The sequence below is a fragment of the Oncorhynchus mykiss genome, chromosome 22, assembly GCF_013265735.2.
Source record: "Oncorhynchus mykiss isolate Arlee chromosome 22, USDA_OmykA_1.1, whole genome shotgun sequence".
NCBI lineage: Eukaryota > Metazoa > Chordata > Actinopteri > Salmoniformes > Salmonidae > Oncorhynchus > Oncorhynchus mykiss.
This window is the reverse complement of record NC_048586.1, coordinates 20,897-44,142: the sequence shown is the minus strand read 5'-3', so window position 1 is coordinate 44,142 and position 23,246 is coordinate 20,897. Positions and strand designations below refer to the sequence as shown.

At 49.9% G+C, this 23,246-nt stretch overlaps 45 non-coding genes across 45 annotated transcripts; all 45 read left to right on the top strand.

Moving 5' to 3' along the window:
* Window positions 1–238: 238 nt before the first annotated feature.
* On the top strand, window positions 239–355 carry LOC118943702. The gene has a single exon (XR_005039020.1). It is a non-coding gene; the product is annotated as a U5 spliceosomal RNA (small nuclear RNA).
* Window positions 356–595: 240 nt separating this feature from the next.
* Window positions 596–786, top strand: LOC118943749. Its single transcript, XR_005039067.1, has one exon. It is a non-coding gene; the product is annotated as a U2 spliceosomal RNA (small nuclear RNA).
* Window positions 787–1,226: 440 nt separating this feature from the next.
* On the top strand, window positions 1,227–1,343 carry LOC118943701. Its single transcript, XR_005039019.1, has one exon. It is a non-coding gene; the product is annotated as a U5 spliceosomal RNA (small nuclear RNA).
* A 240-nt stretch (window positions 1,344–1,583) lies between these two features.
* Window positions 1,584–1,774, top strand: LOC118943748. The gene has a single exon (XR_005039066.1). It is a non-coding gene; the product is annotated as a U2 spliceosomal RNA (small nuclear RNA).
* Window positions 1,775–2,213: 439 nt separating this feature from the next.
* On the top strand, window positions 2,214–2,330 carry LOC118943700. Its single transcript, XR_005039018.1, has one exon. It is a non-coding gene; the product is annotated as a U5 spliceosomal RNA (small nuclear RNA).
* A 240-nt stretch (window positions 2,331–2,570) lies between these two features.
* LOC118943747 lies at window positions 2,571–2,761 on the top strand. Its single transcript, XR_005039065.1, has one exon. It is a non-coding gene; the product is annotated as a U2 spliceosomal RNA (small nuclear RNA).
* Window positions 2,762–3,209: 448 nt separating this feature from the next.
* On the top strand, window positions 3,210–3,326 carry LOC118943699. The gene has a single exon (XR_005039017.1). It is a non-coding gene; the product is annotated as a U5 spliceosomal RNA (small nuclear RNA).
* Window positions 3,327–3,566: 240 nt separating this feature from the next.
* On the top strand, window positions 3,567–3,757 carry LOC118943746. Its single transcript, XR_005039064.1, has one exon. It is a non-coding gene; the product is annotated as a U2 spliceosomal RNA (small nuclear RNA).
* A 447-nt stretch (window positions 3,758–4,204) lies between these two features.
* LOC118943698 lies at window positions 4,205–4,321 on the top strand. Its single transcript, XR_005039016.1, has one exon. It is a non-coding gene; the product is annotated as a U5 spliceosomal RNA (small nuclear RNA).
* Window positions 4,322–4,561: 240 nt separating this feature from the next.
* Window positions 4,562–4,752, top strand: LOC118943745. The gene has a single exon (XR_005039063.1). It is a non-coding gene; the product is annotated as a U2 spliceosomal RNA (small nuclear RNA).
* A 438-nt stretch (window positions 4,753–5,190) lies between these two features.
* LOC118943697 lies at window positions 5,191–5,307 on the top strand. Its single transcript, XR_005039015.1, has one exon. It is a non-coding gene; the product is annotated as a U5 spliceosomal RNA (small nuclear RNA).
* A 240-nt stretch (window positions 5,308–5,547) lies between these two features.
* LOC118943744 lies at window positions 5,548–5,738 on the top strand. The gene has a single exon (XR_005039062.1). It is a non-coding gene; the product is annotated as a U2 spliceosomal RNA (small nuclear RNA).
* A 440-nt stretch (window positions 5,739–6,178) lies between these two features.
* On the top strand, window positions 6,179–6,295 carry LOC118943695. The gene has a single exon (XR_005039013.1). It is a non-coding gene; the product is annotated as a U5 spliceosomal RNA (small nuclear RNA).
* Window positions 6,296–6,535: 240 nt separating this feature from the next.
* Window positions 6,536–6,726, top strand: LOC118943743. Its single transcript, XR_005039061.1, has one exon. It is a non-coding gene; the product is annotated as a U2 spliceosomal RNA (small nuclear RNA).
* Window positions 6,727–7,164: 438 nt separating this feature from the next.
* LOC118943694 lies at window positions 7,165–7,281 on the top strand. Its single transcript, XR_005039012.1, has one exon. It is a non-coding gene; the product is annotated as a U5 spliceosomal RNA (small nuclear RNA).
* A 240-nt stretch (window positions 7,282–7,521) lies between these two features.
* On the top strand, window positions 7,522–7,712 carry LOC118943742. The gene has a single exon (XR_005039060.1). It is a non-coding gene; the product is annotated as a U2 spliceosomal RNA (small nuclear RNA).
* Window positions 7,713–8,145: 433 nt separating this feature from the next.
* LOC118943693 lies at window positions 8,146–8,262 on the top strand. The gene has a single exon (XR_005039011.1). It is a non-coding gene; the product is annotated as a U5 spliceosomal RNA (small nuclear RNA).
* Window positions 8,263–8,502: 240 nt separating this feature from the next.
* Window positions 8,503–8,693, top strand: LOC118943741. The gene has a single exon (XR_005039059.1). It is a non-coding gene; the product is annotated as a U2 spliceosomal RNA (small nuclear RNA).
* A 447-nt stretch (window positions 8,694–9,140) lies between these two features.
* On the top strand, window positions 9,141–9,257 carry LOC118943692. The gene has a single exon (XR_005039010.1). It is a non-coding gene; the product is annotated as a U5 spliceosomal RNA (small nuclear RNA).
* A 240-nt stretch (window positions 9,258–9,497) lies between these two features.
* Window positions 9,498–9,688, top strand: LOC118943740. The gene has a single exon (XR_005039058.1). It is a non-coding gene; the product is annotated as a U2 spliceosomal RNA (small nuclear RNA).
* A 449-nt stretch (window positions 9,689–10,137) lies between these two features.
* LOC118943691 lies at window positions 10,138–10,254 on the top strand. Its single transcript, XR_005039009.1, has one exon. It is a non-coding gene; the product is annotated as a U5 spliceosomal RNA (small nuclear RNA).
* Window positions 10,255–10,494: 240 nt separating this feature from the next.
* Window positions 10,495–10,685, top strand: LOC118943739. The gene has a single exon (XR_005039057.1). It is a non-coding gene; the product is annotated as a U2 spliceosomal RNA (small nuclear RNA).
* A 436-nt stretch (window positions 10,686–11,121) lies between these two features.
* LOC118943690 lies at window positions 11,122–11,238 on the top strand. The gene has a single exon (XR_005039008.1). It is a non-coding gene; the product is annotated as a U5 spliceosomal RNA (small nuclear RNA).
* Window positions 11,239–11,478: 240 nt separating this feature from the next.
* LOC118943738 lies at window positions 11,479–11,669 on the top strand. The gene has a single exon (XR_005039056.1). It is a non-coding gene; the product is annotated as a U2 spliceosomal RNA (small nuclear RNA).
* Window positions 11,670–12,113: 444 nt separating this feature from the next.
* Window positions 12,114–12,230, top strand: LOC118943689. Its single transcript, XR_005039007.1, has one exon. It is a non-coding gene; the product is annotated as a U5 spliceosomal RNA (small nuclear RNA).
* A 240-nt stretch (window positions 12,231–12,470) lies between these two features.
* Window positions 12,471–12,661, top strand: LOC118943737. Its single transcript, XR_005039055.1, has one exon. It is a non-coding gene; the product is annotated as a U2 spliceosomal RNA (small nuclear RNA).
* A 440-nt stretch (window positions 12,662–13,101) lies between these two features.
* LOC118943688 lies at window positions 13,102–13,218 on the top strand. Its single transcript, XR_005039006.1, has one exon. It is a non-coding gene; the product is annotated as a U5 spliceosomal RNA (small nuclear RNA).
* Window positions 13,219–13,458: 240 nt separating this feature from the next.
* LOC118943736 lies at window positions 13,459–13,649 on the top strand. Its single transcript, XR_005039054.1, has one exon. It is a non-coding gene; the product is annotated as a U2 spliceosomal RNA (small nuclear RNA).
* Window positions 13,650–14,095: 446 nt separating this feature from the next.
* Window positions 14,096–14,212, top strand: LOC118943687. The gene has a single exon (XR_005039005.1). It is a non-coding gene; the product is annotated as a U5 spliceosomal RNA (small nuclear RNA).
* A 240-nt stretch (window positions 14,213–14,452) lies between these two features.
* LOC118943735 lies at window positions 14,453–14,643 on the top strand. The gene has a single exon (XR_005039053.1). It is a non-coding gene; the product is annotated as a U2 spliceosomal RNA (small nuclear RNA).
* A 439-nt stretch (window positions 14,644–15,082) lies between these two features.
* LOC118943686 lies at window positions 15,083–15,199 on the top strand. The gene has a single exon (XR_005039004.1). It is a non-coding gene; the product is annotated as a U5 spliceosomal RNA (small nuclear RNA).
* Window positions 15,200–15,439: 240 nt separating this feature from the next.
* LOC118943729 lies at window positions 15,440–15,630 on the top strand. The gene has a single exon (XR_005039047.1). It is a non-coding gene; the product is annotated as a U2 spliceosomal RNA (small nuclear RNA).
* A 433-nt stretch (window positions 15,631–16,063) lies between these two features.
* Window positions 16,064–16,180, top strand: LOC118943684. The gene has a single exon (XR_005039002.1). It is a non-coding gene; the product is annotated as a U5 spliceosomal RNA (small nuclear RNA).
* Window positions 16,181–16,420: 240 nt separating this feature from the next.
* LOC118943718 lies at window positions 16,421–16,611 on the top strand. The gene has a single exon (XR_005039036.1). It is a non-coding gene; the product is annotated as a U2 spliceosomal RNA (small nuclear RNA).
* A 446-nt stretch (window positions 16,612–17,057) lies between these two features.
* On the top strand, window positions 17,058–17,174 carry LOC118943683. Its single transcript, XR_005039001.1, has one exon. It is a non-coding gene; the product is annotated as a U5 spliceosomal RNA (small nuclear RNA).
* Window positions 17,175–17,414: 240 nt separating this feature from the next.
* Window positions 17,415–17,605, top strand: LOC118943707. Its single transcript, XR_005039025.1, has one exon. It is a non-coding gene; the product is annotated as a U2 spliceosomal RNA (small nuclear RNA).
* Window positions 17,606–18,049: 444 nt separating this feature from the next.
* LOC118943682 lies at window positions 18,050–18,166 on the top strand. The gene has a single exon (XR_005039000.1). It is a non-coding gene; the product is annotated as a U5 spliceosomal RNA (small nuclear RNA).
* Window positions 18,167–18,406: 240 nt separating this feature from the next.
* LOC118943696 lies at window positions 18,407–18,597 on the top strand. The gene has a single exon (XR_005039014.1). It is a non-coding gene; the product is annotated as a U2 spliceosomal RNA (small nuclear RNA).
* Window positions 18,598–19,053: 456 nt separating this feature from the next.
* LOC118943681 lies at window positions 19,054–19,170 on the top strand. Its single transcript, XR_005038999.1, has one exon. It is a non-coding gene; the product is annotated as a U5 spliceosomal RNA (small nuclear RNA).
* A 240-nt stretch (window positions 19,171–19,410) lies between these two features.
* LOC118943685 lies at window positions 19,411–19,601 on the top strand. The gene has a single exon (XR_005039003.1). It is a non-coding gene; the product is annotated as a U2 spliceosomal RNA (small nuclear RNA).
* A 444-nt stretch (window positions 19,602–20,045) lies between these two features.
* LOC118943680 lies at window positions 20,046–20,162 on the top strand. Its single transcript, XR_005038998.1, has one exon. It is a non-coding gene; the product is annotated as a U5 spliceosomal RNA (small nuclear RNA).
* A 229-nt stretch (window positions 20,163–20,391) lies between these two features.
* LOC118943674 lies at window positions 20,392–20,582 on the top strand. Its single transcript, XR_005038992.1, has one exon. It is a non-coding gene; the product is annotated as a U2 spliceosomal RNA (small nuclear RNA).
* Window positions 20,583–21,009: 427 nt separating this feature from the next.
* Window positions 21,010–21,126, top strand: LOC118943679. Its single transcript, XR_005038997.1, has one exon. It is a non-coding gene; the product is annotated as a U5 spliceosomal RNA (small nuclear RNA).
* A 240-nt stretch (window positions 21,127–21,366) lies between these two features.
* Window positions 21,367–21,557, top strand: LOC118943663. Its single transcript, XR_005038982.1, has one exon. It is a non-coding gene; the product is annotated as a U2 spliceosomal RNA (small nuclear RNA).
* Window positions 21,558–22,014: 457 nt separating this feature from the next.
* Window positions 22,015–22,131, top strand: LOC118943677. The gene has a single exon (XR_005038995.1). It is a non-coding gene; the product is annotated as a U5 spliceosomal RNA (small nuclear RNA).
* The last annotated feature ends 1,115 nt before the right edge of the window (window positions 22,132–23,246 follow it).

The following is a 23,246-nucleotide window of genomic DNA, read 5'->3' as shown; positions in this document are numbered from 1 at the left end:
AAAAAAGAATTGGGGCCAGGATTGTGTGTGTCTCTCTCTCTCTCTCTCTCTCTCTCTCTCTCTCTCTCTCTCTCTCTCTCTCTCTCTCTCTCTCTCTCTCTCTCTCTGTGTCTGCGACCTTCTTTTTATCCACAGACAGCCCTCCAAAACTTGGAAGAGTGGGTTCCGGGAGCACCCGCGGGAACCCTGCCTAGAGTGCACAGAGTGTGTCTCGGGCCCCGACCTCTTGACTTCCATATGACTCTGGTTTCTCTTCATTACGCACAAGCCTTTCGCCTTTTACTAAAGACTTCCGTGGAGAGGAACACTTACGAGTTCCACGTATTTTTGGAGCGGCTTTGCTTCTTGCAGAGCCCGGTATCTTGTTTCAAGAGAAATTGACAGAGATGGGCCAGGATAGTGACTTACAGACGCATTAGCGACTTTTTCCAAAAAACACCTGCCTGTTTGTTGCCAGGGAAACAGTGGGTGGGTGGGTGGGTGGGTGGGTGGGTGGGGGTTGGAGGGAGAGAGGAGCTGGCTTTTGCCAACCCACCCGCTGGGGTCTGTCGAGACCCCCGGGGGTCCGGCGGTTTCAGGGTTCCATTTGTGGGTTATCGCTTCTCGGCCTTTTGGCTAAGATCAAGTGTAGTATCTGTTCTTATCAGTTTAATATCTGATACGTCCCCCATCGGGGGACTACATATTAAATGGATTTTTCGAACAGGGAGTCGGAAATGGGGCTTGCTCCGTCCGCTCCACGCATCGACCCGGTATTGCAGTACCTCCGGGAACGGTGCAACACTTTTCTCCCGTTGTCAAGGAAAAATGTAAATTCACAAAGCTATGTAAACAGCTGGCTGGCTGGCTAGCTAGCTAGCTAGCTAGCAGAAGAAGAGAAGGAAAGAAACATTCAAACTGAAAGAAAGGCGAAGCGCCCTTCAATGGGGTCCCCCGTTTCCCGCCATTTTACTTAAAAAAAAAAAAAAAAAAAAAAAAAAAAAAAAGAATTGGGGCCAGGATTGTGTGTGTCTCTCTCTCTCTCTCTCTCTCTCTCTCTCTCTCTCTCTCTCTCTCTCTCTCTCTCTCTCTCTCTCTCTCTCTCTCTCTCTCTCTGTGTCTGCGACCTTCTTTTTATCCACAGACAGCCCTCCAAAACTTGGAAGAGTGGGTTCCGGGAGCACCCGCGGGAACCCTGCCTAGAGTGCACAGAGTGTGTCTCGGGCCCCGACCTCTTGACTTCCATATGACTCTGGTTTCTCTTCATTACGCACAAGCCTTTCGCCTTTTACTAAAGACTTCCGTGGAGAGGAACACTTACGAGTTCCACGTATTTTTGGAGCGGCTTTGCTTCTTGCAGAGCCCGGTATCTTGTTTCAAGAGAAATTGACAGAGATGGGCCAGGATAGTGACTTACAGACGCATTAGCGACTTTTTCCAAAAAACACCTGCCTGTTTGTTGCCAGGGAAACAGTGGGTGGGTGGGTGGGTGGGTGGGTGGGTGGGGGTTGGAGGGAGAGAGGAGCTGGCTTTTGCCAACCCACCCGCTGGGGTCTGTCGAGACCCCCGGGGGTCCGGCGGTTTCAGGGTTCCATTTGTGGGTTATCGCTTCTCGGCCTTTTGGCTAAGATCAAGTGTAGTATCTGTTCTTATCAGTTTAATATCTGATACGTCCCCCATCGGGGGACTACATATTAAATGGATTTTTCGAACAGGGAGTCGGAAATGGGGCTTGCTCCGTCCGCTCCACGCATCGACCCGGTATTGCAGTACCTCCGGGAACGGTGCAACACTTTTCTCCCGTTGTCAAGGAAAAATGTAAATTCACAAAGCTATGTAAACAGCTGGCTGGCTGGCTAGCTAGCTAGCTAGCTAGCAGAAGAAGAGAAGGAAAGAAACATTCAAACTGAAAGAAAGGCGAAGCGCCCTTCAATGGGGTCCCCCGTTTCCCGCCATTTTACTTAAAAAAAAAAAAAAAAAAAAAAAAAAAAAAAGAATTGGGGCCAGGATTGTGTGTGTCTCTCTCTCTCTCTCTCTCTCTCTCTCTCTCTCTCTCTCTCTCTCTCTCTCTCTCTCTCTCTCTCTCTCTCTCTCTCTCTCTCTGTGTCTGCGACCTTCTTTTTATCCACAGACAGCCCTCCAAAACTTGGAAGAGTGGGTTCCGGGAGCACCCGCGGGAACCCTGCCTAGAGTGCACAGAGTGTGTCTCGGGCCCCGACCTCTTGACTTCCATATGACTCTGGTTTCTCTTCATTACGCACAAGCCTTTCGCCTTTTACTAAAGACTTCCGTGGAGAGGAACACTTACGAGTTCCACGTATTTTTGGAGCGGCTTTGCTTCTTGCAGAGCCCGGTATCTTGTTTCAAGAGAAATTGACAGAGATGGGCCAGGATAGTGACTTACAGACGCATTAGCGACTTTTTCCAAAAAACACCTGCCTGTTTGTTGCCAGGGAAACAGTGGGTGGGTGGGTGGGTGGGTGGGTGGGTGGGGGTTGGAGGGAGAGAGGAGCTGGCTTTTGCCAACCCACCCGCTGGGGTCTGTCGAGACCCCCGGGGGTCCGGCGGTTTCAGGGTTCCATTTGTGGGTTATCGCTTCTCGGCCTTTTGGCTAAGATCAAGTGTAGTATCTGTTCTTATCAGTTTAATATCTGATACGTCCCCCATCGGGGGACTACATATTAAATGGATTTTTCGAACAGGGAGTCGGAAATGGGGCTTGCTCCGTCCGCTCCACGCATCGACCCGGTATTGCAGTACCTCCGGGAACGGTGCAACACTTTTCTCCCGTTGTCAAGGAAAAATGTAAATTCACAAAGCTATGTAAACAGCTGGCTGGCTGGCTAGCTAGCTAGCTAGCTAGCAGAAGAAGAGAAGGAAAGAAACATTCAAACTGAAAGAAAGGCGAAGCGCCCTTCAATGGGGTCCCCCGTTTCCCGCCATTTTACTTAAAAAAAAAAAAAAAAAAAAAAAAAAAAAAAAGAATTGGGGCCAGGATTGTGTGTGTCTCTCTCTCTCTCTCTCTCTCTCTCTCTCTCTCTCTCTCTCTCTCTCTCTCTCTCTCTCTCTCTCTCTCTCTCTCTCTCTCTCTCTCTCTCTGTGTCTGCGACCTTCTTTTTATCCACAGACAGCCCTCCAAAACTTGGAAGAGTGGGTTCCGGGAGCACCCGCGGGAACCCTGCCTAGAGTGCACAGAGTGTGTCTCGGGCCCCGACCTCTTGACTTCCATATGACTCTGGTTTCTCTTCATTACGCACAAGCCTTTCGCCTTTTACTAAAGACTTCCGTGGAGAGGAACACTTACGAGTTCCACGTATTTTTGGAGCGGCTTTGCTTCTTGCAGAGCCCGGTATCTTGTTTCAAGAGAAATTGACAGAGATGGGCCAGGATAGTGACTTACAGACGCATTAGCGACTTTTTCCAAAAAACACCTGCCTGTTTGTTGCCAGGGAAACAGTGGGTGGGTGGGTGGGTGGGTGGGTGGGTGGGGGTTGGAGGGAGAGAGGAGCTGGCTTTTGCCAACCCACCCGCTGGGGTCTGTCGAGACCCCCGGGGGTCCGGCGGTTTCAGGGTTCCATTTGTGGGTTATCGCTTCTCGGCCTTTTGGCTAAGATCAAGTGTAGTATCTGTTCTTATCAGTTTAATATCTGATACGTCCCCCATCGGGGGACTACATATTAAATGGATTTTTCGAACAGGGAGTCGGAAATGGGGCTTGCTCCGTCCGCTCCACGCATCGACCCGGTATTGCAGTACCTCCGGGAACGGTGCAACACTTTTCTCCCGTTGTCAAGGAAAAATGTAAATTCACAAAGCTATGTAAACAGCTGGCTGGCTGGCTAGCTAGCTAGCTAGCTAGCAGAAGAAGAGAAGGAAAGAAACATTCAAACTGAAAGAAAGGCGAAGCGCCCTTCAATGGGGTCCCCCGTTTCCCGCCATTTTACTTAAAAAAAAAAAAAAAAAAAAAAAAAAAAAAAAAGAATTGGGGCCAGGATTGTGTGTGTCTCTCTCTCTCTCTCTCTCTCTCTCTCTCTCTCTCTCTCTCTCTCTCTCTCTCTCTCTCTCTCTCTCTCTCTCTCTCTCTCTCTCTCTCTGTGTCTGCGACCTTCTTTTTATCCACAGACAGCCCTCCAAAACTTGGAAGAGTGGGTTCCGGGAGCACCCGCGGGAACCCTGCCTAGAGTGCACAGAGTGTGTCTCGGGCCCCGACCTCTTGACTTCCATATGACTCTGGTTTCTCTTCATTACGCACAAGCCTTTCGCCTTTTACTAAAGACTTCCGTGGAGAGGAACACTTACGAGTTCCACGTATTTTTGGAGCGGCTTTGCTTCTTGCAGAGCCCGGTATCTTGTTTCAAGAGAAATTGACAGAGATGGGCCAGGATAGTGACTTACAGACGCATTAGCGACTTTTTCCAAAAAACACCTGCCTGTTTGTTGCCAGGGAAACAGTGGGTGGGTGGGTGGGTGGGTGGGTGGGTGGGGGTTGGAGGGAGAGAGGAGCTGGCTTTTGCCAACCCACCCGCTGGGGTCTGTCGAGACCCCCGGGGGTCCGGCGGTTTCAGGGTTCCATTTGTGGGTTATCGCTTCTCGGCCTTTTGGCTAAGATCAAGTGTAGTATCTGTTCTTATCAGTTTAATATCTGATACGTCCCCCATCGGGGGACTACATATTAAATGGATTTTTCGAACAGGGAGTCGGAAATGGGGCTTGCTCCGTCCGCTCCACGCATCGACCCGGTATTGCAGTACCTCCGGGAACGGTGCAACACTTTTCTCCCGTTGTCAAGGAAAAATGTAAATTCACAAAGCTATGTAAACAGCTGGCTGGCTGGCTAGCTAGCTAGCTAGCTAGCAGAAGAAGAGAAGGAAAGAAACATTCAAACTGAAAGAAAGGCGAAGCGCCCTTCAATGGGGTCCCCCGTTTCCCGCCATTTTACTTAAAAAAAAAAAAAAAAAAAAAAAAAAAAAAAAGAATTGGGGCCAGGATTGTGTGTGTCTCTCTCTCTCTCTCTCTCTCTCTCTCTCTCTCTCTCTCTCTCTCTCTCTCTCTCTCTCTCTCTCTCTCTCTCTCTCTCTCTGTGTCTGCGACCTTCTTTTTATCCACAGACAGCCCTCCAAAACTTGGAAGAGTGGGTTCCGGGAGCACCCGCGGGAACCCTGCCTAGAGTGCACAGAGTGTGTCTCGGGCCCCGACCTCTTGACTTCCATATGACTCTGGTTTCTCTTCATTACGCACAAGCCTTTCGCCTTTTACTAAAGACTTCCGTGGAGAGGAACACTTACGAGTTCCACGTATTTTTGGAGCGGCTTTGCTTCTTGCAGAGCCCGGTATCTTGTTTCAAGAGAAATTGACAGAGATGGGCCAGGATAGTGACTTACAGACGCATTAGCGACTTTTTCCAAAAAACACCTGCCTGTTTGTTGCCAGGGAAACAGTGGGTGGGTGGGTGGGTGGGTGGGTGGGTGGGGGTTGGAGGGAGAGAGGAGCTGGCTTTTGCCAACCCACCCGCTGGGGTCTGTCGAGACCCCCGGGGGTCCGGCGGTTTCAGGGTTCCATTTGTGGGTTATCGCTTCTCGGCCTTTTGGCTAAGATCAAGTGTAGTATCTGTTCTTATCAGTTTAATATCTGATACGTCCCCCATCGGGGGACTACATATTAAATGGATTTTTCGAACAGGGAGTCGGAAATGGGGCTTGCTCCGTCCGCTCCACGCATCGACCCGGTATTGCAGTACCTCCGGGAACGGTGCAACACTTTTCTCCCGTTGTCAAGGAAAAATGTAAATTCACAAAGCTATGTAAACAGCTGGCTGGCTGGCTAGCTAGCTAGCTAGCTAGCAGAAGAAGAGAAGGAAAGAAACATTCAAACTGAAAGAAAGGCGAAGCGCCCTTCAATGGGGTCCCCCGTTTCCCGCCATTTTACTTAAAAAAAAAAAAAAAAAAAAAAAAAAAAAAAAGAATTGGGGCCAGGATTGTGTGTGTCTCTCTCTCTCTCTCTCTCTCTCTCTCTCTCTCTCTCTCTCTCTCTCTCTCTCTCTCTCTCTCTCTCTCTCTCTCTCTCTCTCTGTGTCTGCGACCTTCTTTTTATCCACAGACAGCCCTCCAAAACTTGGAAGAGTGGGTTCCGGGAGCACCCGCGGGAACCCTGCCTAGAGTGCACAGAGTGTGTCTCGGGCCCCGACCTCTTGACTTCCATATGACTCTGGTTTCTCTTCATTACGCACAAGCCTTTCGCCTTTTACTAAAGACTTCCGTGGAGAGGAACACTTACGAGTTCCACGTATTTTTGGAGCGGCTTTGCTTCTTGCAGAGCCCGGTATCTTGTTTCAAGAGAAATTGACAGAGATGGGCCAGGATAGTGACTTACAGACGCATTAGCGACTTTTTCCAAAAAACACCTGCCTGTTTGTTGCCAGGGAAACAGTGGGTGGGTGGGTGGGTGGGTGGGTGGGTGGGGGTTGGAGGGAGAGAGGAGCTGGCTTTTGCCAACCCACCCGCTGGGGTCTGTCGAGACCCCCGGGGGTCCGGCGGTTTCAGGGTTCCATTTGTGGGTTATCGCTTCTCGGCCTTTTGGCTAAGATCAAGTGTAGTATCTGTTCTTATCAGTTTAATATCTGATACGTCCCCCATCGGGGGACTACATATTAAATGGATTTTTCGAACAGGGAGTCGGAAATGGGGCTTGCTCCGTCCGCTCCACGCATCGACCCGGTATTGCAGTACCTCCGGGAACGGTGCAACACTTTTCTCCCGTTGTCAAGGAAAAATGTAAATTCACAAAGCTATGTAAACAGCTGGCTGGCTGGCTAGCTAGCTAGCTAGCTAGCAGAAGAAGAGAAGGAAAGAAACATTCAAACTGAAAGAAAGGCGAAGCGCCCTTCAATGGGGTCCCCCGTTTCCCGCCATTTTACTTAAAAAAAAAAAAAAAAAAAAAAAAAAAAAAAAGAATTGGGGCCAGGATTGTGTGTGTCTCTCTCTCTCTCTCTCTCTCTCTCTCTCTCTCTCTCTCTCTCTCTCTCTCTCTCTCTCTCTCTCTCTCTCTCTCTCTCTCTGTGTCTGCGACCTTCTTTTTATCCACAGACAGCCCTCCAAAACTTGGAAGAGTGGGTTCCGGGAGCACCCGCGGGAACCCTGCCTAGAGTGCACAGAGTGTGTCTCGGGCCCCGACCTCTTGACTTCCATATGACTCTGGTTTCTCTTCATTACGCACAAGCCTTTCGCCTTTTACTAAAGACTTCCGTGGAGAGGAACACTTACGAGTTCCACGTATTTTTGGAGCGGCTTTGCTTCTTGCAGAGCCCGGTATCTTGTTTCAAGAGAAATTGACAGAGATGGGCCAGGATAGTGACTTACAGACGCATTAGCGACTTTTTCCAAAAAACACCTGCCTGTTTGTTGCCAGGGAAACAGTGGGTGGGTGGGTGGGTGGGTGGGTGGGTGGGGGTTGGAGGGAGAGAGGAGCTGGCTTTTGCCAACCCACCCGCTGGGGTCTGTCGAGACCCCCGGGGGTCCGGCGGTTTCAGGGTTCCATTTGTGGGTTATCGCTTCTCGGCCTTTTGGCTAAGATCAAGTGTAGTATCTGTTCTTATCAGTTTAATATCTGATACGTCCCCCATCGGGGGACTACATATTAAATGGATTTTTCGAACAGGGAGTCGGAAATGGGGCTTGCTCCGTCCGCTCCACGCATCGACCCGGTATTGCAGTACCTCCGGGAACGGTGCAACACTTTTCTCCCGTTGTCAAGGAAAAATGTAAATTCACAAAGCTATGTAAACAGCTGGCTGGCTGGCTAGCTAGCTAGCTAGCTAGCAGAAGAAGAGAAGGAAAGAAACATTCAAACTGAAAGAAAGGCGAAGCGCCCTTCAATGGGGTCCCCCGTTTCCCGCCATTTTACTTAAAAAAAAAAAAAAAAAAAAAAAAAAAAAAAGAATTGGGGCCAGGATTGTGTGTGTCTCTCTCTCTCTCTCTCTCTCTCTCTCTCTCTCTCTCTCTCTCTCTCTCTCTCTCTCTCTCTCTCTCTCTCTCTCTCTGTGTCTGCGACCTTCTTTTTATCCACAGACAGCCCTCCAAAACTTGGAAGAGTGGGTTCCGGGAGCACCCGCGGGAACCCTGCCTAGAGTGCACAGAGTGTGTCTCGGGCCCCGACCTCTTGACTTCCATATGACTCTGGTTTCTCTTCATTACGCACAAGCCTTTCGCCTTTTACTAAAGACTTCCGTGGAGAGGAACACTTACGAGTTCCACGTATTTTTGGAGCGGCTTTGCTTCTTGCAGAGCCCGGTATCTTGTTTCAAGAGAAATTGACAGAGATGGGCCAGGATAGTGACTTACAGACGCATTAGCGACTTTTTCCAAAAAACACCTGCCTGTTTGTTGCCAGGGAAACAGTGGGTGGGTGGGTGGGTGGGTGGGTGGGTGGGGGTTGGAGGGAGAGAGGAGCTGGCTTTTGCCAACCCACCCGCTGGGGTCTGTCGAGACCCCCGGGGGTCCGGCGGTTTCAGGGTTCCATTTGTGGGTTATCGCTTCTCGGCCTTTTGGCTAAGATCAAGTGTAGTATCTGTTCTTATCAGTTTAATATCTGATACGTCCCCCATCGGGGGACTACATATTAAATGGATTTTTCGAACAGGGAGTCGGAAATGGGGCTTGCTCCGTCCGCTCCACGCATCGACCCGGTATTGCAGTACCTCCGGGAACGGTGCAACACTTTTCTCCCGTTGTCAAGGAAAAATGTAAATTCACAAAGCTATGTAAACAGCTGGCTGGCTGGCTAGCTAGCTAGCTAGCTAGCAGAAGAAGAGAAGGAAAGAAACATTCAAACTGAAAGAAAGGCGAAGCGCCCTTCAATGGGGTCCCCCGTTTCCCGCCATTTTACTTAAAAAAAAAAAAAAAAAAAAAAAAAAAAAAAAAGAATTGGGGCCAGGATTGTGTGTGTCTCTCTCTCTCTCTCTCTCTCTCTCTCTCTCTCTCTCTCTCTCTCTCTCTCTCTCTCTCTCTCTCTCTCTCTCTCTCTCTCTCTCTCTCTGTGTCTGCGACCTTCTTTTTATCCACAGACAGCCCTCCAAAACTTGGAAGAGTGGGTTCCGGGAGCACCCGCGGGAACCCTGCCTAGAGTGCACAGAGTGTGTCTCGGGCCCCGACCTCTTGACTTCCATATGACTCTGGTTTCTCTTCATTACGCACAAGCCTTTCGCCTTTTACTAAAGACTTCCGTGGAGAGGAACACTTACGAGTTCCACGTATTTTTGGAGCGGCTTTGCTTCTTGCAGAGCCCGGTATCTTGTTTCAAGAGAAATTGACAGAGATGGGCCAGGATAGTGACTTACAGACGCATTAGCGACTTTTTCCAAAAAACACCTGCCTGTTTGTTGCCAGGGAAACAGTGGGTGGGTGGGTGGGTGGGTGGGTGGGTGGGGGTTGGAGGGAGAGAGGAGCTGGCTTTTGCCAACCCACCCGCTGGGGTCTGTCGAGACCCCCGGGGGTCCGGCGGTTTCAGGGTTCCATTTGTGGGTTATCGCTTCTCGGCCTTTTGGCTAAGATCAAGTGTAGTATCTGTTCTTATCAGTTTAATATCTGATACGTCCCCCATCGGGGGACTACATATTAAATGGATTTTTCGAACAGGGAGTCGGAAATGGGGCTTGCTCCGTCCGCTCCACGCATCGACCCGGTATTGCAGTACCTCCGGGAACGGTGCAACACTTTTCTCCCGTTGTCAAGGAAAAATGTAAATTCACAAAGCTATGTAAACAGCTGGCTGGCTGGCTAGCTAGCTAGCTAGCTAGCAGAAGAAGAGAAGGAAAGAAACATTCAAACTGAAAGAAAGGCGAAGCGCCCTTCAATGGGGTCCCCCGTTTCCCGCCATTTTACTTAAAAAAAAAAAAAAAAAAAAAAAAAAAAAAAGAATTGGGGCCAGGATTGTGTGTGTCTCTCTCTCTCTCTCTCTCTCTCTCTCTCTCTCTCTCTCTCTCTCTCTCTCTCTCTCTCTCTCTCTCTCTCTCTCTCTCTCTCTCTCTCTCTCTGTGTCTGCGACCTTCTTTTTATCCACAGACAGCCCTCCAAAACTTGGAAGAGTGGGTTCCGGGAGCACCCGCGGGAACCCTGCCTAGAGTGCACAGAGTGTGTCTCGGGCCCCGACCTCTTGACTTCCATATGACTCTGGTTTCTCTTCATTACGCACAAGCCTTTCGCCTTTTACTAAAGACTTCCGTGGAGAGGAACACTTACGAGTTCCACGTATTTTTGGAGCGGCTTTGCTTCTTGCAGAGCCCGGTATCTTGTTTCAAGAGAAATTGACAGAGATGGGCCAGGATAGTGACTTACAGACGCATTAGCGACTTTTTCCAAAAAACACCTGCCTGTTTGTTGCCAGGGAAACAGTGGGTGGGTGGGTGGGTGGGTGGGTGGGTGGGGGTTGGAGGGAGAGAGGAGCTGGCTTTTGCCAACCCACCCGCTGGGGTCTGTCGAGACCCCCGGGGGTCCGGCGGTTTCAGGGTTCCATTTGTGGGTTATCGCTTCTCGGCCTTTTGGCTAAGATCAAGTGTAGTATCTGTTCTTATCAGTTTAATATCTGATACGTCCCCCATCGGGGGACTACATATTAAATGGATTTTTCGAACAGGGAGTCGGAAATGGGGCTTGCTCCGTCCGCTCCACGCATCGACCCGGTATTGCAGTACCTCCGGGAACGGTGCAACACTTTTCTCCCGTTGTCAAGGAAAAATGTAAATTCACAAAGCTATGTAAACAGCTGGCTGGCTGGCTAGCTAGCTAGCTAGCTAGCAGAAGAAGAGAAGGAAAGAAACATTCAAACTGAAAGAAAGGCGAAGCGCCCTTCAATGGGGTCCCCCGTTTCCCGCCATTTTACTTAAAAAAAAAAAAAAAAAAAAAAAAAAAAAAAAGAATTGGGGCCAGGATTGTGTGTGTCTCTCTCTCTCTCTCTCTCTCTCTCTCTCTCTCTCTCTCTCTCTCTCTCTCTCTCTCTCTCTCTCTCTCTCTCTCTCTCTGTGTCTGCGACCTTCTTTTTATCCACAGACAGCCCTCCAAAACTTGGAAGAGTGGGTTCCGGGAGCACCCGCGGGAACCCTGCCTAGAGTGCACAGAGTGTGTCTCGGGCCCCGACCTCTTGACTTCCATATGACTCTGGTTTCTCTTCATTACGCACAAGCCTTTCGCCTTTTACTAAAGACTTCCGTGGAGAGGAACACTTACGAGTTCCACGTATTTTTGGAGCGGCTTTGCTTCTTGCAGAGCCCGGTATCTTGTTTCAAGAGAAATTGACAGAGATGGGCCAGGATAGTGACTTACAGACGCATTAGCGACTTTTTCCAAAAAACACCTGCCTGTTTGTTGCCAGGGAAACAGTGGGTGGGTGGGTGGGTGGGTGGGTGGGTGGGGGTTGGAGGGAGAGAGGAGCTGGCTTTTGCCAACCCACCCGCTGGGGTCTGTCGAGACCCCCGGGGGTCCGGCGGTTTCAGGGTTCCATTTGTGGGTTATCGCTTCTCGGCCTTTTGGCTAAGATCAAGTGTAGTATCTGTTCTTATCAGTTTAATATCTGATACGTCCCCCATCGGGGGACTACATATTAAATGGATTTTTCGAACAGGGAGTCGGAAATGGGGCTTGCTCCGTCCGCTCCACGCATCGACCCGGTATTGCAGTACCTCCGGGAACGGTGCAACACTTTTCTCCCGTTGTCAAGGAAAAATGTAAATTCACAAAGCTATGTAAACAGCTGGCTGGCTGGCTAGCTAGCTAGCTAGCTAGCAGAAGAAGAGAAGGAAAGAAACATTCAAACTGAAAGAAAGGCGAAGCGCCCTTCAATGGGGTCCCCCGTTTCCCGCCATTTTACTTAAAAAAAAAAAAAAAAAAAAAAAAAAAAAAAAGAATTGGGGCCAGGATTGTGTGTGTCTCTCTCTCTCTCTCTCTCTCTCTCTCTCTCTCTCTCTCTCTCTCTCTCTCTCTCTCTCTCTCTCTCTCTCTCTCTCTCTCTCTCTCTGTGTCTGCGACCTTCTTTTTATCCACAGACAGCCCTCCAAAACTTGGAAGAGTGGGTTCCGGGAGCACCCGCGGGAACCCTGCCTAGAGTGCACAGAGTGTGTCTCGGGCCCCGACCTCTTGACTTCCATATGACTCTGGTTTCTCTTCATTACGCACAAGCCTTTCGCCTTTTACTAAAGACTTCCGTGGAGAGGAACACTTACGAGTTCCACGTATTTTTGGAGCGGCTTTGCTTCTTGCAGAGCCCGGTATCTTGTTTCAAGAGAAATTGACAGAGATGGGCCAGGATAGTGACTTACAGACGCATTAGCGACTTTTTCCAAAAAACACCTGCCTGTTTGTTGCCAGGGAAACAGTGGGTGGGTGGGTGGGTGGGTGGGTGGGTGGGGGTTGGAGGGAGAGAGGAGCTGGCTTTTGCCAACCCACCCGCTGGGGTCTGTCGAGACCCCCGGGGGTCCGGCGGTTTCAGGGTTCCATTTGTGGGTTATCGCTTCTCGGCCTTTTGGCTAAGATCAAGTGTAGTATCTGTTCTTATCAGTTTAATATCTGATACGTCCCCCATCGGGGGACTACATATTAAATGGATTTTTCGAACAGGGAGTCGGAAATGGGGCTTGCTCCGTCCGCTCCACGCATCGACCCGGTATTGCAGTACCTCCGGGAACGGTGCAACACTTTTCTCCCGTTGTCAAGGAAAAATGTAAATTCACAAAGCTATGTAAACAGCTGGCTGGCTGGCTAGCTAGCTAGCTAGCTAGCAGAAGAAGAGAAGGAAAGAAACATTCAAACTGAAAGAAAGGCGAAGCGCCCTTCAATGGGGTCCCCCGTTTCCCGCCATTTTACTTAAAAAAAAAAAAAAAAAAAAAAAAAAAAAAAAGAATTGGGGCCAGGATTGTGTGTGTCTCTCTCTCTCTCTCTCTCTCTCTCTCTCTCTCTCTCTCTCTCTCTCTCTCTCTCTCTCTCTCTCTCTCTCTCTCTCTCTCTCTGTGTCTGCGACCTTCTTTTTATCCACAGACAGCCCTCCAAAACTTGGAAGAGTGGGTTCCGGGAGCACCCGCGGGAACCCTGCCTAGAGTGCACAGAGTGTGTCTCGGGCCCCGACCTCTTGACTTCCATATGACTCTGGTTTCTCTTCATTACGCACAAGCCTTTCGCCTTTTACTAAAGACTTCCGTGGAGAGGAACACTTACGAGTTCCACGTATTTTTGGAGCGGCTTTGCTTCTTGCAGAGCCCGGTATCTTGTTTCAAGAGAAATTGACAGAGATGGGCCAGGATAGTGACTTACAGACGCATTAGCGACTTTTTCCAAAAAACACCTGCCTGTTTGTTGCCAGGGAAACAGTGGGTGGGTGGGTGGGTGGGTGGGTGGGTGGGGGTTGGAGGGAGAGAGGAGCTGGCTTTTGCCAACCCACCCGCTGGGGTCTGTCGAGACCCCCGGGGGTCCGGCGGTTTCAGGGTTCCATTTGTGGGTTATCGCTTCTCGGCCTTTTGGCTAAGATCAAGTGTAGTATCTGTTCTTATCAGTTTAATATCTGATACGTCCCCCATCGGGGGACTACATATTAAATGGATTTTTCGAACAGGGAGTCGGAAATGGGGCTTGCTCCGTCCGCTCCACGCATCGACCCGGTATTGCAGTACCTCCGGGAACGGTGCAACACTTTTCTCCCGTTGTCAAGGAAAAATGTAAATTCACAAAGCTATGTAAACAGCTGGCTGGCTGGCTAGCTAGCTAGCTAGCTAGCAGAAGAAGAGAAGGAAAGAAACATTCAAACTGAAAGAAAGGCGAAGCGCCCTTCAATGGGGTCCCCCGTTTCCCGCCATTTTACTTAAAAAAAAAAAAAAAAAAAAAAAAAAAAAAAAGAATTGGGGCCAGGATTGTGTGTGTCTCTCTCTCTCTCTCTCTCTCTCTCTCTCTCTCTCTCTCTCTCTCTCTCTCTCTCTCTCTCTCTCTCTCTCTCTCTCTCTCTCTCTCTCTGTGTCTGCGACCTTCTTTTTATCCACAGACAGCCCTCCAAAACTTGGAAGAGTGGGTTCCGGGAGCACCCGCGGGAACCCTGCCTAGAGTGCACAGAGTGTGTCTCGGGCCCCGACCTCTTGACTTCCATATGACTCTGGTTTCTCTTCATTACGCACAAGCCTTTCGCCTTTTACTAAAGACTTCCGTGGAGAGGAACACTTACGAGTTCCACGTATTTTTGGAGCGGCTTTGCTTCTTGCAGAGCCCGGTATCTTGTTTCAAGAGAAATTGACAGAGATGGGCCAGGATAGTGACTTACAGACGCATTAGCGACTTTTTCCAAAAAACACCTGCCTGTTTGTTGCCAGGGAAACAGTGGGTGGGTGGGTGGGTGGGTGGGTGGGTGGGGGTTGGAGGGAGAGAGGAGCTGGCTTTTGCCAACCCACCCGCTGGGGTCTGTCGAGACCCCCGGGGGTCCGGCGGTTTCAGGGTTCCATTTGTGGGTTATCGCTTCTCGGCCTTTTGGCTAAGATCAAGTGTAGTATCTGTTCTTATCAGTTTAATATCTGATACGTCCCCCATCGGGGGACTACATATTAAATGGATTTTTCGAACAGGGAGTCGGAAATGGGGCTTGCTCCGTCCGCTCCACGCATCGACCCGGTATTGCAGTACCTCCGGGAACGGTGCAACACTTTTCTCCCGTTGTCAAGGAAAAATGTAAATTCACAAAGCTATGTAAACAGCTGGCTGGCTGGCTAGCTAGCTAGCTAGCTAGCAGAAGAAGAGAAGGAAAGAAACATTCAAACTGAAAGAAAGGCGAAGCGCCCTTCAATGGGGTCCCCCGTTTCCCGCCATTTTACTTAAAAAAAAAAAAAAAAAAAAAAAAAAAAAAAAAGAATTGGGGCCAGGATTGTGTGTGTCTCTCTCTCTCTCTCTCTCTCTCTCTCTCTCTCTCTCTCTCTCTCTCTCTCTCTCTCTCTCTCTCTCTCTCTCTCTCTCTCTGTGTCTGCGACCTTCTTTTTATCCACAGACAGCCCTCCAAAACTTGGAAGAGTGGGTTCCGGGAGCACCCGCGGGAACCCTGCCTAGAGTGCACAGAGTGTGTCTCGGGCCCCGACCTCTTGACTTCCATATGACTCTGGTTTCTCTTCATTACGCACAAGCCTTTCGCCTTTTACTAAAGACTTCCGTGGAGAGGAACACTTACGAGTTCCACGTATTTTTGGAGCGGCTTTGCTTCTTGCAGAGCCCGGTATCTTGTTTCAAGAGAAATTGACAGAGATGGGCCAGGATAGTGACTTACAGACGCATTAGCGACTTTTTCCAAAAAACACCTGCCTGTTTGTTGCCAGGGAAACAGTGGGTGGGTGGGTGGGTGGGTGGGTGGGTGGGGGTTGGAGGGAGAGAGGAGCTGGCTTTTGCCAACCCACCCGCTGGGGTCTGTCGAGACCCCCGGGGGTCCGGCGGTTTCAGGGTTCCATTTGTGGGTTATCGCTTCTCGGCCTTTTGGCTAAGATCAAGTGTAGTATCTGTTCTTATCAGTTTAATATCTGATACGTCCCCCATCGGGGGACTACATATTAAATGGATTTTTCGAACAGGGAGTCGGAAATGGGGCTTGCTCCGTCCGCTCCACGCATCGACCCGGTATTGCAGTACCTCCGGGAACGGTGCAACACTTTTCTCCCGTTGTCAAGGAAAAATGTAAATTCACAAAGCTATGTAAACAGCTGGCTGGCTGGCTAGCTAGCTAGCTAGCTAGCAGAAGAAGAGAAGGAAAGAAACATTCAAACTGAAAGAAAGGCGAAGCGCCCTTCAATGGGGTCCCCCGTTTCCCGCCATTTTACTTAAAAAAAAAAAAAAAAAAAAAAAAAAAAAAAGAATTGGGGCCAGGATTGTGTGTGTCTCTCTCTCTCTCTCTCTCTCTCTCTCTCTCTCTCTCTCTCTCTCTCTCTCTCTCTCTCTCTCTCTCTCTCTCTCTCTGTGTCTGCGACCTTCTTTTTATCCACAGACAGCCCTCCAAAACTTGGAAGAGTGGGTTCCGGGAGCACCCGCGGGAACCCTGCCTAGAGTGCACAGAGTGTGTCTCGGGCCCCGACCTCTTGACTTCCATATGACTCTGGTTTCTCTTCATTACGCACAAGCCTTTCGCCTTTTACTAAAGACTTCCGTGGAGAGGAACACTTACGAGTTCCACGTATTTTTGGAGCGGCTTTGCTTCTTGCAGAGCCCGGTATCTTGTTTCAAGAGAAATTGACAGAGATGGGCCAGGATAGTGACTTACAGACGCATTAGCGACTTTTTCCAAAAAACACCTGCCTGTTTGTTGCCAGGGAAACAGTGGGTGGGTGGGTGGGTGGGTGGGTGGGTGGGGGTTGGAGGGAGAGAGGAGCTGGCTTTTGCCAACCCACCCGCTGGGGTCTGTCGAGACCCCCGGGGGTCCGGCGGTTTCAGGGTTCCATTTGTGGGTTATCGCTTCTCGGCCTTTTGGCTAAGATCAAGTGTAGTATCTGTTCTTATCAGTTTAATATCTGATACGTCCCCCATCGGGGGACTACATATTAAATGGATTTTTCGAACAGGGAGTCGGAAATGGGGCTTGCTCCGTCCGCTCCACGCATCGACCCGGTATTGCAGTACCTCCGGGAACGGTGCAACACTTTTCTCCCGTTGTCAAGGAAAAATGTAAATTCACAAAGCTATGTAAACAGCTGGCTGGCTGGCTAGCTAGCTAGCTAGCTAGCAGAAGAAGAGAAGGAAAGAAACATTCAAACTGAAAGAAAGGCGAAGCGCCCTTCAATGGGGTCCCCCGTTTCCCGCCATTTTACTTAAAAAAAAAAAAAAAAAAAAAAAAAAAAAAAAGAATTGGGGCCAGGATTGTGTGTGTCTCTCTCTCTCTCTCTCTCTCTCTCTCTCTCTCTCTCTCTCTCTCTCTCTCTCTCTCTCTCTCTCTCTCTCTCTCTCTCTCTCTCTCTCTGTGTCTGCGACCTTCTTTTTATCCACAGACAGCCCTCCAAAACTTGGAAGAGTGGGTTCCGGGAGCACCCGCGGGAACCCTGCCTAGAGTGCACAGAGTGTGTCTCGGGCCCCGACCTCTTGACTTCCATATGACTCTGGTTTCTCTTCATTACGCACAAGCCTTTCGCCTTTTACTAAAGACTTCCGTGGAGAGGAACACTTACGAGTTCCACGTATTTTTGGAGCGGCTTTGCTTCTTGCAGAGCCCGGTATCTTGTTTCAAGAGAAATTGACAGAGATGGGCCAGGATAGTGACTTACAGACGCATTAGCGACTTTTTCCAAAAAACACCTGCCTGTTTGTTGCCAGGGAAACAGTGGGTGGGTGGGTGGGTGGGTGGGTGGGTGGGGGTTGGAGGGAGAGAGGAGCTGGCTTTTGCCAACCCACCCGCTGGGGTCTGTCGAGACCCCCGGGGGTCCGGCGGTTTCAGGGTTCCATTTGTGGGTTATCGCTTCTCGGCCTTTTGGCTAAGATCAAGTGTAGTATCTGTTCTTATCAGTTTAATATCTGATACGTCCCCCATCGGGGGACTACATATTAAATGGATTTTTCGAACAGGGAGTCGGAAATGGGGCTTGCTCCGTCCGCTCCACGCATCGACCCGGTATTGCAGTACCTCCGGGAACGGTGCAACACTTTTCTCCCGTTGTCAAGGAAAAATGTAAATTCACAAAGCTATGTAAACAGCTGGCTGGCTGGCTAGCTAGCTAGCTAGCTAGCAGAAGAAGAGAAGGAAAGAAACATTCAAACTGAAAGAAAGGCGAAGCGCCCTTCAATGGGGTCCCCCGTTTCCCGCCATTTTACTTAAAAAAAAAAAAAAAAAAAAAAAAAAAAAAAAGAATTGGGGCCAGGATTGTGTGTGTCTCTCTCTCTCTCTCTCTCTCTCTCTCTCTCTCTCTCTCTCTCTCTCTCTCTCTCTCTCTCTCTCTCTCTCTCTCTCTCTCTCTCTCTGTGTCTGCGACCTTCTTTTTATCCACAGACAGCCCTCCAAAACTTGGAAGAGTGGGTTCCGGGAGCACCCGCGGGAACCCTGCCTAGAGTGCACAGAGTGTGTCTCGGGCCCCGACCTCTTGACTTCCATATGACTCTGGTTTCTCTTCATTACGCACAAGCCTTTCGCCTTTTACTAAAGACTTCCGTGGAGAGGAACACTTACGAGTTCCACGTATTTTTGGAGCGGCTTTGCTTCTTGCAGAGCCCGGTATCTTGTTTCAAGAGAAATTGACAGAGATGGGCCAGGATAGTGACTTACAGACGCATTAGCGACTTTTTCCAAAAAACACCTGCCTGTTTGTTGCCAGGGAAACAGTGGGTGGGTGGGTGGGTGGGTGGGTGGGTGGGGGTTGGAGGGAGAGAGGAGCTGGCTTTTGCCAACCCACCCGCTGGGGTCTGTCGAGACCCCCGGGGGTCCGGCGGTTTCAGGGTTCCATTTGTGGGTTATCGCTTCTCGGCCTTTTGGCTAAGATCAAGTGTAGTATCTGTTCTTATCAGTTTAATATCTGATACGTCCCCCATCGGGGGACTACATATTAAATGGATTTTTCGAACAGGGAGTCGGAAATGGGGCTTGCTCCGTCCGCTCCACGCATCGACCCGGTATTGCAGTACCTCCGGGAACGGTGCAACACTTTTCTCCCGTTGTCAAGGAAAAATGTAAATTCACAAAGCTATGTAAACAGCTGGCTGGCTGGCTAGCTAGCTAGCTAGCTAGCAGAAGAAGAGAAGGAAAGAAACATTCAAACTGAAAGAAAGGCGAAGCGCCCTTCAATGGGGTCCCCCGTTTCCCGCCATTTTACTTAAAAAAAAAAAAAAAAAAAAAAAAAAAAAAAAGAATTGGGGCCAGGATTGTGTGTGTCTCTCTCTCTCTCTCTCTCTCTCTCTCTCTCTCTCTCTCTCTCTCTCTCTCTCTCTCTCTCTCTCTCTCTCTCTCTCTCTCTCTCTCTCTCTCTCTCTCTGTGTCTGCGACCTTCTTTTTATCCACAGACAGCCCTCCAAAACTTGGAAGAGTGGGTTCCGGGAGCACCCGCGGGAACCCTGCCTAGAGTGCACAGAGTGTGTCTCGGGCCCCGACCTCTTGACTTCCATATGACTCTGGTTTCTCTTCATTACGCACAAGCCTTTCGCCTTTTACTAAAGACTTCCGTGGAGAGGAACACTTACGAGTTCCACGTATTTTTGGAGCGGCTTTGCTTCTTGCAGAGCCCGGTATCTTGTTTCAAGAGAAATTGACAGAGATGGGCCAGGATAGTGACTTACAGACGCATTAGCGACTTTTTCCAAAAAACACCTGCCTGTTTGTTGCCAGGGAAACAGTGGGTGGGTGGGTGGGTGGGTGGGTGGGTGGGGGTTGGAGGGAGAGAGGAGCTGGCTTTTGCCAACCCACCCGCTGGGGTCTGTCGAGACCCCCGGGGGTCCGGCGGTTTCAGGGTTCCATTTGTGGGTTATCGCTTCTCGGCCTTTTGGCTAAGATCAAGTGTAGTATCTGTTCTTATCAGTTTAATATCTGATACGTCCCCCATCGGGGGACTACATATTAAATGGATTTTTCGAACAGGGAGTCGGAAATGGGGCTTGCTCCGTCCGCTCCACGCATCGACCCGGTATTGCAGTACCTCCGGGAACGGTGCAACACTTTTCTCCCGTTGTCAAGGAAAAATGTAAATTCACAAAGCTATGTAAACAGCTGGCTGGCTGGCTAGCTAGCTAGCTAGCTAGCAGAAGAAGAGAAGGAAAGAAACATTCAAACTGAAAGAAAGGCGAAGCGCCCTTCAATGGGGTCCCCCGTTTCCCGCCATTTTACTTAAAAAAAAAAAAAAAAAAAAAAAAAAAAAAAAGAATTGGGGCCAGGATTGTGTGTGTCTCTCTCTCTCTCTCTCTCTCTCTCTCTCTCTCTCTCTCTCTCTCTCTCTCTCTCTCTCTCTCTCTCTCTCTCTCTCTCTCTCTCTCTGTGTCTGCGACCTTCTTTTTATCCACAGACAGCCCTCCAAAACTTGGAAGAGTGGGTTCCGGGAGCACCCGCGGGAACCCTGCCTAGAGTGCACAGAGTGTGTCTCGGGCCCCGACCTCTTGACTTCCATATGACTCTGGTTTCTCTTCATTACGCACAAGCCTTTCGCCTTTTACTAAAGACTTCCGTGGAGAGGAACACTTACGAGTTCCACGTATTTTTGGAGCGGCTTTGCTTCTTGCAGAGCCCGGTATCTTGTTTCAAGAGAAATTGACAGAGATGGGCCAGGATAGTGACTTACAGACGCATTAGCGACTTTTTCCAAAAAACACCTGCCTGTTTGTTGCCAGGGAAACAGTGGGTGGGTGGGTGGGTGGGGGGTTGGAGGGAGAGAGGAGCTGGCTTTTGCCAACCCACCCGCTGGGGTCTGTCGAGACCCCCGGGGGTCCGGCGGTTTCAGGGTTCCATTTGTGGGTTATCGCTTCTCGGCCTTTTGGCTAAGATCAAGTGTAGTATCTGTTCTTATCAGTTTAATATCTGATACGTCCCCCATCGGGGGACTACATATTAAATGGATTTTTCGAACAGGGAGTCGGAAATGGGGCTTGCTCCGTCCGCTCCACGCATCGACCCGGTATTGCAGTACCTCCGGGAACGGTGCAACACTTTTCTCCCGTTGTCAAGGAAAAATGTAAATTCACAAAGCTATGTAAACAGCTGGCTGGCTGGCTAGCTAGCTAGCTAGCTAGCAGAAGAAGAGAAGGAAAGAAACATTCAAACTGAAAGAAAGGCGAAGCGCCCTTCAATGGGGTCCCCCGTTTCCCGCCATTTTACTTAAAAAAAAAAAAAAAAAAAAAAAAAAAAAAAGAATTGGGGCCAGGATTGTGTGTGTCTCTCTCTCTCTCTCTCTCTCTCTCTCTCTCTCTCTCTCTCTCTCTCTCTCTCTCTCTCTCTCTCTCTCTCTGTGTCTGCGACCTTCTTTTTATCCACAGACAGCCCTCCAAAACTTGGAAGAGTGGGTTCCGGGAGCACCCGCGGGAACCCTGCCTAGAGTGCACAGAGTGTGTCTCGGGCCCCGACCTCTTGACTTCCATATGACTCTGGTTTCTCTTCATTACGCACAAGCCTTTCGCCTTTTACTAAAGACTTCCGTGGAGAGGAACACTTACGAGTTCCACGTATTTTTGGAGCGGCTTTGCTTCTTGCAGAGCCCGGTATCTTGTTTCAAGAGAAATTGACAGAGATGGGCCAGGATAGTGACTTACAGACGCATTAGCGACTTTTTCCAAAAAACACCTGCCTGTTTGTTGCCAGGGAAACAGTGGGTGGGTGGGTGGGTGGGTGGGTGGGTGGGGGTTGGAGGGAGAGAGGAGCTGGCTTTTGCCAACCCACCCGCTGGGGTCTGTCGAGACCCCCGGGGGTCCGGCGGTTTCAGGGTTCCATTTGTGGGTTATCGCTTCTCGGCCTTTTGGCTAAGATCAAGTGTAGTATCTGTTCTTATCAGTTTAATATCTGATACGTCCCCCATCGGGGGACTACATATTAAATGGATTTTTCGAACAGGGAGTCGGAAATGGGGCTTGCTCCGTCCGCTCCACGCATCGACCCGGTATTGCAGTACCTCCGGGAACGGTGCAACACTTTTCTCCCGTTGTCAAGGAAAAATGCACATTCACAAAGCTATGTAAACAGCTGGCTAGCTAGCTAGCTAGCTGGCTAGCAGAAGAAGAGAAGGAAAGAAACATTCAAACTGAAAGAAAGGCGAAGCGCTCTTCAATGGGGTCCCCCGTTTCCCGCCATTTTACTTAAAAAAAAAAATAAAAAAAAAAAATAAAAAAATTTGGGGCCAGGATTGTGTGTGTGTGTCTCTCTCTCTCTCTCTCTCTCTCTCTCTCTCTCTCTCTCTCTCTCTCTCTCTCTCTCTCTCTCTCTCTCTCTCTCTCTCTCTCTCTGTGCCTCTGTGCCTCTGTGTCTGTGACCTTTCTTTTTATCCACAGACAGCCCTCGAAAACTTGGAAGAGTGGGTTCCGGGAGCACCCGCGGGAACCCTGCCTAGAGTGCACAGAGTGTGTCTCGGGCCCCGACCTCTTGACTTCCATATGACTCTGGTTTCTCTTCATTACGCACAAGCCTTTCGCCTTTTACTAAAGACTTCCGTGGAGAGGAACACTTACGAGTTCAACGTATTTTTGGAGCGGCTTTGCTTCTTGCAGAGCCCGGTATCTTGTTTCAAGAGAAATTGACAGAGATGGGCCAGGATAGTGACTTAAAGACGCATTAGCGACTTTTTCCAAAAAACACCTGCCTGTTTGTTTCCAGGGAAACGGTGGGTGGTTGGGTGGGTGGTTGAGTGAGTGAGTGAGTGGGGGTTGGAGGGAGAGAGGAGCTGGCTTTTGCCAACCCACCCGCTGAGGTCTGTCGAGACCCCCGGGGGTCCGGCGGTTTCAGGGTTCCATTTGTGGGTTATCGCTTCTCGGCCTTTCGGCTAGGACCAAGCTTGGTACTGCGGTGCCCCAGAGCTCGCCTAGTTGAGGGTCGAAGGCCGGAGGGCGGTACAACTTTTTTGGATTTTGGATCTCACCCTTTTTTTCTGTTTTTGGAAAAGTGTGGGAAACGTGTGCGTCATCCTCCTGGTGGAGATGGCGCAAAACACATCGTATAGGTCGGTCCCAGGGACTGGACTTGCAAACACGATTAGGTTTTCGTGGAGAGAGAAGACAAAAGAGCCTTTTGGACGTGAGACTTTCGGTAGGACCATTTTGATTGGGATACTGAAGCTAAAGGTGAATGAAGTTTTTTGCCTACAAGGGAACTCGTTGGAGGGAGTCTTCGATGTTGCGTTTTACACGGAGAGTAAACATGATGAGGTGCTAAAGAAGGTAAAAGAAGTTGGAGTCACGGGGCCGATGGGTCACTACGAGGTCAAGAGTTTGGCAAAAAACAACTTTAGAATGGTGACGGTGAACATTTACAACCCCTATGTAAAAGATGAAGAGGTGAGGGCCTTTCTGGGGAGATATATGGATAATGTCTCCTCAGGAAGGCACCTCACAGACTCTTTGGGATTTTGGACGGGGAGGAGAGGGTTTCAGGCCCTCCTCAGGGAAGACCCTAAGGGGGTGGGAGGGTACCTCCATCCCCCAGCTATGTTCTCCCTGGGGGCTGACAGGGGGACTTTATACTATGCACGTCAGCCCCCATTCTGCAGGCGCTGTATGGCCTATGGACATATCCTGGCCTCGTGCAGCACTAGAAAGTGCCGATTTTGTGGGTCTGGGGAGCACGAGGCCAGGGACTGTGACGAGCCGAAGGCTTGCCACGGGTGTGGTTCC